Below are 12,155 nucleotides of genomic sequence, written 5' to 3'. Positions count from 1 at the left end.
TTTGCATTTTATGTTGTACTTTTACTCTTTTTATTTAAGGATGAAAGCAATGATTCAGATGACAGTTGGTTTGAGATAGACATGGTGCCTTCTCAAAGTGAAATGCCAGAGTCGTTAGCAACCTCAAGACGAAGACAAGAAACAGCCAACCAGTCTCTAGCTGTTGCTAGTGTGCAGGCCTCAAACAGCATTGAGCCTGCAGTGAGAAGTCCTTCCCCCACAAACACCAGTGCCACTGCAAATTCAAAGCCTTCAGAAATGGCCCAGTCCTCAGCAAGCACCCAGTCTTCAGTGGACATCTAGGTTTCAGACACTGCCCAACCTTCAGCAAGCATGCTACCAATAGCTGATACCCATTTCTCACAGCACTCAGTGAGTGGTGAGATGTCAGTGGATAGGCACCCTAGATTCCAAGCCCTTAATGATTGCTCAGGTGTCAGAATATCAGCAGGAAAATGATTGTACCTCTTACCTTGCCCTTATATCTGAACTGTCTGAAAGTGAGGAGGATGAGGATCTGTGTAATGCCATCATTGCCAGCACTGAGGACCAAGTGTGAGTACCTTTTTAAATTTTAAAACGAGAATGTTACAATTCTTCACAGAGCTTAGTCTCCTGTTAGGAAGCAAATGGGAATATTATGTAACAAGTAATTAAGCCATCTGTAGTTGAAAATGCAATAAGATAGCATTTTAGTCTGCAGATTTTTCCAAGAAGACAACACATGCAACATGAATTAAATCTTTGAGTACAGCAATCAGTTATACGTAGCAACATTTGGCCTTGTGATCACCCTTTTTGAAAAATGTTATTTTGCTCTACAGTTAATGCTATCCTCTCTCTATTCTCTCTGTACTGGATACTGTCTGGATGGCCCCTTTCATTACTATTAGCCTTTCAGACTTCTGCCATTGGGTTGCCCCACCACCCAGTTAGCTGTCTTTAAAAATAACTGCCTAAGTCCACTCAAATAAGGTTGAAGTAAACAATTGAAAATGAGAGGCCATGTAATATAGCATATAACATTGTTTATGACTTTGGACTAAATATATATTTTAAAAAAACTCAAAATTTTGATGATTCATAACAAAATGTTTTCTTTTTGTTACCTCTGTATGGGCAGAAATATGTGTCACTAGAAACTGAATTTGAATAACTTATATTATATATTATATATATTATATATTATATTTGAATTTGAATTGCTCTTTCTTCACTTAAATCACTGCTTACTACTTACTAACAATATTTTGTTACCTTTCTGACCATGACTTGGGTGTCTTCCTGAAGAACGCTGTTATGTTCTGCATTATTTTTAACCTGATGGAAAACAATATCTAATTCTAACAGAATATCATAAAAGTTAACTTCTTACACTGGCACCACTGAGCACATGAATTTCGTTGTTTTGTAGACTTTCTTGCTTCCACCGCTAGATAGCAAAATGGTGATCCCGATTTCTGCATGAATCTGTGCATCGTGCTGCAGTTTTTAAGATTTTTCACAGCTTGTGGGGCGAGCTCCCTAAACATAGAAAGAAGGCTGCTAAGAAGTTGTATGCACAAATACCCTCACAATAGCAAGATGGCTTGAAAAATATTTGCATTTATGTTACTCCTACTTTTTATTAACATTGCATTTTCAGAAAAGCCAATTCATCTGAGGAGATTCCGGTTGAAGAAATTTTGTCTGAAATTGCAAAGATCAACACCAACAGTACATGCAGGTTTAACATAAACCGTGCATCTGTATTGGATGGAGCTATCCAGGGATTTAAACGATCAACTTACAACCCCTACCACAGGATGTCAGTGAAGTTTTCAGATGACAAAGGCATGAGTGAAGAAGCTGTGGACCTTGGTGGGCCTAGAAGGGAATTTCTCTCTGTCTTTTAATGAAAGCCCTTGTACAGTCAGAAATGTTTGAAGGAAGAGAGGGAAGCCTCAAATTGGCACTAGAGTCAACAGGTATGTTTTCAAATACATGCAAATGAGTACTTATTGACACCAAGTAATTGAATAAATAAGCAGTCTTAATTGGAAAACACTGTATTGTGTAATATTGGAGTCATACTAATTTTTGGTGTACATTGCATAACTTTCTTTTTTTTCACAACTGGGCCTCATCAAAAGTCAAGCGATCACCCCACCCCTGCAATGGGGCAGCAGTCATTGTTAATGCCAGGAAAGATGGAAGGGCCACTAATACTACAAGCCATTTACCAGCCAGTGGCTCATTAATACTTAATGATTAATAATGAAGGAATGTCTTCAAAATGGCTCATTAGATTCTAGTTCCAAGATGAGCCATGTAAAAAAGTACCTTAAATTATGTCCTCACATTTTTTTCATTTGAATGTCATATTTATGTTTTTTAGACCACGGTTCAAACAGATAAACAGTAAGTGAACACCCAACTGTTAATGGTGCACCATTAACAGCTTATAATTATTGTTTACCTGAAAATCCGTCAGCACAGACAGCACAAACCGCAGTCAAGTTGACAAAAGCCAAAGGTTTTATTCATGTTTGGTGCAAATTCACATGGAAACGGCAGTCTGTGTAAAAGTATCTTCTTTGTTAGTGTGAAAAATCACCCAAAAACTAAATCAAACTAAGAAGACATTGTTATGTGCTAGACATGTGGAAAAAATGTGGAGATGCTGCAAATTACATAGTCTGTCTCACTCTTAATACAGAAAATATTAACAAAAACCTTACAAAATTGAAAAGAATGTTGTGTTTGCTTCTGCTGTGACAAGTAGTGCCAGTAGTATTACTCATCATGTGACGTTTCTCACTTCCTTTTGGGGAAAAACTGTGTGTCTGCAAGTGTCCAACTGTACGTAGGAAGGTGGGCAGTTCATTACCCTGCTTTTCACCATTAGATATCAAGCATCACACCTATTTGGATTTGGGATGTAGTTGCTTTTTAATGTGATTTTGCAGAAACACCTCTGATGGCAGTAATGTTTAAGGTGTCAGATTGTCAATGTATCCAGTGTTTTGTGTGGGTGCAAGCTGTTGAGTACATGCACTAATGTATTCTTTTGCTTTATTTTCTTTTTCCAGCTATTAGAGAAGACAGATAATTTATTGCTGGGAGGGCTGTTGCTGTTTGCCTGGTTCATGGTGGACCTCCACCAAATTTCCTGTCCAAAACCCTATCTGACAGCATAGTGAAGGGGCCAGATAGGTGCAAACCTGTTTTGGAGGACATAGCAGATTTTGAGCTTCATGAAAAATTGAAAAAGGTTAGTTTGACTGTAATGTCTCAATTTTTGGTTTAAATCACTTTTTGTTTGCCGTTGTTAAATCATTATCTTGTTTTGATAGCAAATTCAGGAACGTGATTTTGAATAATTTCACTTGATTATTTTGCTGTCTCAGTCATGCAGCATAATATCATTCCCTCAGTAGTCTATGGATGCATAATCATGTTGTTTATGCACTATTTTAAAATTAAAACTATTTTTAAAAAATCAAATAGTTGTTTACAACCAAAGCCTTTGAAATTGTCAGTGTTCATTTTTCATTTCATTCGTTTCATTTTTCTATCATAGCTGATGGCATTACTAGCAATTATTTGGAAATGGTTGCCTGGTGGTGCATCCACGGAAGTGCACATAGTCAGAAAGACCTTATTCACTTAATGCTTTTGTAATGTCTTGACCGATTTAAATTTTTGTCTGTGCATAGTAGTTAGATGACTAACACAGCAGGATAACTTGTGGGTTTTTGAGTCAATCCCTGGCACCGACAAAAGCAGCAATAACTTGTATATGGAGTGAAAGGGAGAGTACATTGGGTGAGAGGGATGAGATGAAAATTTGCAAATAAACTTCCTCCGGAAAGATCTCAGAATCTTCATACTTGCAACCGCCTAATTAACTCCTTTAACCACCTCTTTCAGGTTTCAGAGTCGGAAACTCTGGAAGAGCTCATCCATGCAACAGAACCACTGACAACTACGTTGCTAATGCTGGATGTCTGAGGCAACTGAAAAGCATTGATGACAGAGACCGGCTTGTGGAGGATGCTCTAATGTTTCAGGTGGTCAACAGAGTCCGTGCACCATTTGAAAGGTTTGTTGTAACTTACTATATTATATAAATGTAATTCAAGTAATAATTCAAGTGATAATGTCACTGTCAATGCCTGCTTGACTTGGATGTGCACTCTAGACATTGATTTTTGCTCAGTGATTGCTCATCAGTGTTTTAATTTCCAACAGGACATATTTTACGATTAGAAAAGCAAAGGTTGTATACATATCTCATTTCTTTTGTGGTGAATTTTAGGCTTTTTGAAAGCTGTATTGTCCTTCATCACAAGCCTTATCCCTTGTTTTATGAAGTCTAACCTTTTGTGGGGAATCACTTTCCAAAATCACTGTAGCGCTGTTTTATGATATCTCTATAATTACAGTACTACATTTTGTTTTAAGAATTCTGTTCTTAAAACTTTCAAATTTCTTTAACAAGCCACACTATCACCTTGATGCAGTGTTATTTCTTTGGGGTTGTTGGAGATACAACATGTAATGGTTGGGGAAGACATGGGTTATAGCAATAGCTGTATTGCCTGTGTAGATTCATCTCAGTAATCCAGGCAGCAAAATGTCCAAACACAGTCTAAAGACAATCCACTGGCCAAAATGTTTTCAACACCATAAGAATAGGTTCTTTACATTGTTTTTAAACTTTGTTTGGACAGGGTTATAGCCATGTGCATTTTTGGAAAACCTATTCATTGAAGCACAATTCTGGTTCTCAGGTTCCGAGAAGGGCTGAAAACTCCTGGCATTCTCGAGAAGATACAGCAGTATCCAGAATCATTTTGTCCCGTACTCTGTTATCAACCAACTCAACTTACAGCAGACAGGTTGGATGACTTGTTTCATATTCGCTAGTCAGTGGCAGGAAGTAACAAGCGAGCACATGAGAACCGGATGGTTGCTTTTTGGAGGGACTACTTACAGGATGCTGAAGGTAAACATGGAGAAATGTATTCACTATGGCAAATGTAGGAAAACACACATTATTCTTAGTGTAAAAAATGACTTGTCAATTATAGTTACAGTCAGTAGGCATCATTTGTCGTGTTTTGTATGAATACGTAAAGAAAGTTTGCATGTGTGAAATCCATTGTTGGGTGTGGGCCATCATTTCTGTTTCTCAATTCTTTAATAATGATATACTTAGTTCATAATTGAACATTAAGCTTTTTTTTTTGTTTTAAACAATCTTACTTCTATGCCTCTAGAGGAAGCAAGAAAGAAGTTGGGAGACATTTTAGCATTTGCCACAGGCTCAAACGATGTGCCCCCAGTCGGATTCTCTCCCTGTCCCTCCATCGAGTTTCTACATGACAGTGACACAGATGGGATGTTCCCAATAGCTAATACTTGCATCAATTGCCTCCGACTCCCCATCTACAACTCATACAGTGGTTTTAAGAGTAACATGGACTTCGCTATTCGAAACACCCAAGGGTTTGGCATGGAGTAGCTGGAATGAACTGAAAATGTTGATTGTAGGCTACTTGATACGGACTTCCACCAAACACACACTATCAAAGCATACTCTTGCCATTACTCTTATTTGGCCATATTGTCATTGAGAAGACAAATTTTTCATACCTCAAAGAAGGTTAATAGTCATATACAGTGTTAGTCTGATTAAGACAAATTTGCACCACCACAAAACTTTTACATCACCAAACATAACTTTTATTTATGACTACAAATTGGGAGTTCATTTGATACAGGGAATGCAAATGCTTCTCAAAGTGATACTGCAATTCCCAATAGTTCCACAAGTCATCTTTGGGCTGCTGGTAGGGCCTAAATGGCCAACCTTAAGCATCTCCAACATGCACCAAGCCATGTTGGAGATTCTACAATAACATCAATAACAATTGCGAGTACTACACAGATGAACAATTCAATAGTAATGTGAGAATGGAAGGTGCTTTATCAATAATACACTTCAACAGTAGAAGCCTCTATAGAAACTTCTCTACAATTAAGGATTATTTGTGTCAGTTCAATAAGTTAATAAGTCTGAGACTTGGCTTGACAATGAGAAAGTTTGTGATGTGGAACTCGAAGGATATGAGTTATTTACGATTAACAGAATCAATAAAAAAGGAGGAGGAGTCGCCCTGTATGTTGACACAGCTTTAAGATGCAGCATGGTTGAATGTATGTCAAACACCATAGAAAATATAACCATAGAAATTGATGTTGAAAAATCTAAAAATATAATTATTAGCTGTGTATATAGAACACCAGGAACCTGCCTTGATACATTCAAGGATAAATTAGCTGGTATGTTTGATAAATTGAATGACAAAAAGGTGCTAATTGAATGTGGTGATTTTAATATTGATTTGTTAAACCCAAATGATCATAAAGGGACAACAGACTTTATTAATACAATGTACAGCAACAGCCTATTTCCTGTGATTATAAAACCAAGCAGAATAACAACAGACACTGCTACATTGATAGACAACATATTCACAAACAAAATCAAAAGCAAAATAGTAGGTGGACTACTTATAAATGTGACCACTTTCCTGTTTTTGCAATTTTTTTCAAGATTTTTTTAAGACAAAAAAGAGAATAGGTCTAACACTTGCAAACTGATTCAACACAGAACACCAGAAGCCATCGCTGCCCTCAAGGTGGACCTAAGGAAACAAAACTGGAATGAGGTTTATGCTAATGGTGATCCTATCAAAGCCTATGAGGCTTTTTTGTCCACATTAATTGTGCTATATGAAAAAAACTGTCCATTAAAAAAACTCACTAAGAAGCGAAAATATGTTGACAAGCCATGGATTACCAAAGGGATAGAGAATGCATGTAAAAAGAAAAATGCATTATATAGGAGATTTTTAAAACATAGAACAAAAGAAGCAGAGAACAAATATAAGATATATAAAAATAAATTGATAAGTATTATGAGATGTAATAAAAAGGAGCATTATCACAAACTATTGGAGCAGTATAGGAGGAACACTCAAGGAACATGGAGAGTGCTTAACAGCATAATTAAAAAGGGTACTGGAAAAGCAGACAGTCCAACTTACTTTGTAAAATATAACAATACAATTATAAACAAAATAAAAGACATTGCCAATGAATTTAATGATTACTTTGTACTTGTTGGATACAATTTAGCAAATGAGATTGTGGAGCCGAGAAATAATGATGGCGTAGATGAAGATATTGTTCATAAAAACTCCTACTCCATGTTTATAAGGGGTGTTGATGAAAAGGAAATACTTGACACTGTTAAAAAAAATAAGAATAAAAAGTCCACTGACTGGACTGAAATTGATATGTTGTTAGTAAAAGATATTATAGAATGTATAGTGAAACCATTGGCACATATCTGCAATCAATCCTTCCAAACAGGCATATTTCCCAGCAAAATGAAAACAGCAAAAGTCATTCATATTTATAAAAATGGGGATAGACATCTATTCTCCAATTATCGACCAATTTCTCTGCTTTCCCAGTTCTCAAAAATTTTAGTTACAAAGGCTTGACAATTTCATAGAAAAGCACAATTTATTGAGTGACCATCAGTATGGCTTTAGAGAAAATAGGTCCACTTCCATGGCAGTGATGGAACTGGTAGAAGAGATTTCTACTGCAATGGACAACAAGGAATATACTGTGGGGGTGTTTATAGACTTAAAAAAAGCATTTGATACTATTGATCATGACTTATTAATGAAGAAACTGGAGAGATATGGTATAAGAGGGATAGCATACTCATGGCTAAGAAGTTACCTAGATGACAGATATCAATATGTCCAAATAAATAAAGTCAAATCTGATTTGATGAGGGTCACTTGTGGGGTTCCACAAGGTTCGGTGCTAGGCCCCAAACTGCTTATATTGTATATAAATGATATTTGTAAAGTGTCTCAATTGTTAAAATTTGTTTTATTTGCTGATGACACTACCTTATATTGCTCTGGGAAAAGTTTGGAACGACTTCTGAATACAGTAGAAAGGGAACTGAAAGAAATGGTTTGATATTAATAAGTTGTCACTGAATTTAAGTAAAACAAAGTTTATAATATTTGGTAATCGGCAAATCAATAGTCAAGCTAAAATTATGATCAATGATGTTGAAATAGAAAGAGTGTATGAAAATAAATTTCTGGGCATAATAATTGATCATAAATTATGTTGAAAACAACATATAATGTAAAAACAAAAATGTCCAAAACCATTGCAATATTAAATAAAACTAAAGATATCTTGAATCAGAAATCACTATATATACTGTATTGTTCTCTCATAGTTCCATACATTACCTACTGTGTGGAGGAATGGGGAAAAACATACAAAACCATCACAAATCCAATTTTCATGCTCCAGAAGAGAGCCATAAGAATTGTAAGTCGATCGGATTATTATGAACCAACCAATGCACTATTTATTAACTTACATACTTTAAAATTTTGTGATCTAGTTGATCTTAAAACTGTACAGATAATGTACAAAGTACAAAACAAGTTACTTCCTAACTGTATTCAGAGGTTGTTTCAAATTAGAGAGAGCCAATATGAACTTAGGGGAATATGCATATTTAAAAAACGAAAGGTAAGAACCAATGTAAAAAATAGATGTATATCTGTCAAAGGGGTAAAATTGTGGAATAGTTGTGACAAGGAGTTAAGAATGTGTAGCCTACTTTGTGAATTAAAAAAAAATATTTAAAAATAAGGTGGTAAACAAATATATAACTGAGATATGATCAGTATTGTGTTTCAATCGTTTGGAACTTTTGTTTTTGCTTCGGTATTGTTTTGTCTTTGTATAGCCTAAACCCAGTAGAGAAAGGGTTGCCTATCAGAACATGTTATGTATAAAGGGTAGGTAAAATAAGCTGATGCTTATTTTACCTATTACACCTTTTCGGTGAATATTTGTTGTTGTCTTTCCTTTTATTTTAATGACTTGTTGTTATTTATTTATTTCTATGTTATTAAAATTGTTAATAAGGACCGAAATAAACTATTACTACTACTACTAAGTTTGAAAGTATAAGATCAAAAGGTGAATTCTGTGTCAAGGGACAGTGATGAAGGTTGTGTATGTGGGGACACAGGTATGTGTAGCTCAAAGTGAAAAAAGGATCTAAACCTGCTATTTTGGGATCCAGGATGCTGACATATAATTAAATGTTTATAGGCATGGAGCTGGCACTTTGGTTGTGTATAACATACTAAACTGGATTAAAAAGTTCCTATTATAAAACTCTTTAATTAACCCAGTAAACTTGATGATACTTATGAAGTTCCATATACATAAATGTAAAAAATGTGTCTGAATGTTGTAACCAAATATCCTTTTTAACTGGAACCATAGCTCATTTGTCTCCATCAAAGTACATAGCAATGAAAAAAACTAGCCTATAAATTGAAAAAACATAAATACATATAGCTCAACTACATACATTTGAGATGTGTTAGCTGTATCTACTGTACTTTTTCACAGGAGAAAACTCCTGTTTCTCGGGCCATGTTGTAAAAACAAATTTTTGTATAGCCTATAAAGCTTTCGCACACCATTACTTGATACTCATCAAGTGTCATTTGTTGGTGACATTTCTATCAAAATTTCTTCAAGCACTACCTTTCTAGACTGCATTTTATAGTAGTCATTAAGGAGTCTAACAGCCTAAACAGTGGTTTCTACCATGTCTGTAACCTAAATCTCTACACCTGTTCTCCTCTCCCCTTCAGGTTACACCATTATAACCCACTTCTCTTTAATTTCTCAAACTAAAATGTGCCGACTGTCTACTTTGTACAAAAGGGACAAAAGGAACTCAATCCCATGATTTTGACCATCCATTAATGTATCAACAAAGTGTTGAATCGCTTCTATGGTTGTGTCATTTACACTGAAAGTATTTTCAGGAACAACAACATTATTATTAGTCTGTAGTTCAGGCAGAGGTCCATCATCATCAATTCCGAAGTTTTCATCAACTTAAAATATGCTGTGTACAGCTGTGTTATATCCAGTGTGACTAACAATACCGCTGTACCACAACTGCAAATGACTGCAACCTCCTTGGGTAGATAACTCATGGTTATTCCACTGGTTTCTGAATTCCTGGACTGATCTTTGAACACATGGTAAGTAAATGTAATGTAAACAAAATAAATGAAGTTCACAAAGGGGGTTGAGTATGCCTTCTTCTTCCATGAAGCTGAACAAATCACTGTAGTAGTATGCCACGACCCTATTTAGTTCAGCCCACAACCTTTCAATTCTCTGATTGTGTACACTGCAACCAGTGATGATGCTCCTTCTGTTCAGTCCTCTTCTGTCCAGCATAAATCTGGCAACCTCTATGTTTTCCATGCCATGGTCACACCTCACTCTAGATGGCAAGCCAAAGTTCTGCACTCCTTACTGGAAAAGGCACACTACACTGGAGGCTCTGTTGTTATCGAGACATTCCAGATACACAATGGTGCGACTGTAACCATTGACGCAGCCATGGAACGCCATTCTCCATCTCACAAGCTTGTGATTACTGTTGATGTGCTTGTCAAGAAGATGACAGATGTAAAACAGAATTGTGTGGATTATTTTGCTTGTAGGCCTACCTTTTAAATAACACAACTGACCAAACATGCCAGACTTTTTACATTTTTGCAGTGATCCAATATCGATTATAAAGCATGTTAAAATGTAACAAAATGGTCACCAACCCAACCCATGAAATGTAAAAAGAATAGTCTGCACACTAGAGTTGGCTCCAGTGGCGTCTGGTGAGCTGCAAAAAGGGGGGGCCGGAACATTACCTTTAAATCAGAGGTGGGAAGTAACGAAGTACAAATACTTCGTTACTGTACTTAAGATGAGTTTTCAGGTTGGCCTATCTGTAGCCTACTTTACTGGCGTATTTATTTTTCTGACAACTTTTTACTTTTACCCCCTACATTTTAACACAAATATCTGTACTTTCTACTACTTACATTTTTAAAACAGGCTCGTTACTTTAGTTTTAATACATTTGAGGGGAAGTATCGATTATTTTTATTTTGCATCATTGCGCGCCTTCCCAAAAAGAAGACCGGTGCGATTAGAACACTAGATTGGAAAAATTCTAGCTAATTTTAGCTTTGAGGAAACAGCGATTGACATTAAAAATATAGCAAATGCTAACTGAAAACTACGAGAAGCTTAATAACGCTAATGAAAACATAACGAACCACGTAATGTAACACGCGCTACATAGCATAAAAATAAGTTACGTACGAAAGGGTTAATTAGACCTATAGTGTGTTCTCGTGTTGATCATAATGTTTCGAGTTCTGTTACTGACATTGAAAACTGATTTGCACATTGGAACAAAATTAATGTTCATTATTTTCAGTATATTGTTTTTTTTTATTTTATTTGAAGTTAGACAGGTTTAATACTCTTCAAATTATATTAATATGAGCGTGAGGTTAAGTTAGCTTTGCACAGAAACAGCCATTAGAAATGTCCTTCAAAGGGCCACTTTTTACTTTTATACTTTGAGTACATTTCAGACCCTGTACTTTCACTTTTACTTGAGTAAAGAAGTTGAATCAGTACTTCTACTTTTACCAGAGTCTATTTGTACTTCTACTTGAGTAAAGAATGTGTGTACTTTATACACCTCTGATCTATGGTTACTTTCAACCTGTTCCCGTTTATCCTGCTTGATTAACAATAAAACAAATAATTAACAGAATAATAGATACCAATTGCATAAATAGAATTAATGATGCTTGCGGAACACAGCAGATATTTGCGTGCTATTGCAAAAGATACCACATAAGATTGTTTAATTAACAAGCATGGCAATTTGAATAATTAAATGGCAAGTAATCCTAAAGCTTTCTCTTAATTGTTTCACATTACAGCTTTCTTGTGTTACAAAATTGAAATTACAAAATGGAGCTAAATTTAGTTAAATCAATTTAAATTTAGAAGCTAAAAAAATTAGCTTAGACTGAGTACAGTTAACAATAACGTTTAGCACACAGACCTCACAAAAGCTGTAATGTGTCATGACCATTTAACGTAATTTAAATCGATAAATGCCATCCTTGTTAATTAAACAATCTCACGTTGTAGCT

The 12,155-nt window shown here is 35.6% G+C and overlaps 1 pseudogene; it reads left to right on the top strand.

The window, feature by feature from the left end:
- The first annotated feature begins 421 nt into the window (after nucleotides 1-421).
- LOC118791126 lies at nucleotides 422-5,509 on the top strand (annotated as a pseudogene).
- Nucleotides 5,510-12,155: the final 6,646 nt, after the last annotated feature.

This window comes from Megalops cyprinoides, chromosome 16 (assembly GCF_013368585.1).
Source record: "Megalops cyprinoides isolate fMegCyp1 chromosome 16, fMegCyp1.pri, whole genome shotgun sequence".
Taxonomy (NCBI): domain Eukaryota; kingdom Metazoa; phylum Chordata; class Actinopteri; order Elopiformes; family Megalopidae; genus Megalops; species Megalops cyprinoides.
Note: the sequence above shows the minus strand (reverse complement) of the source record. Positions and strands in the feature narration are given on the sequence as shown.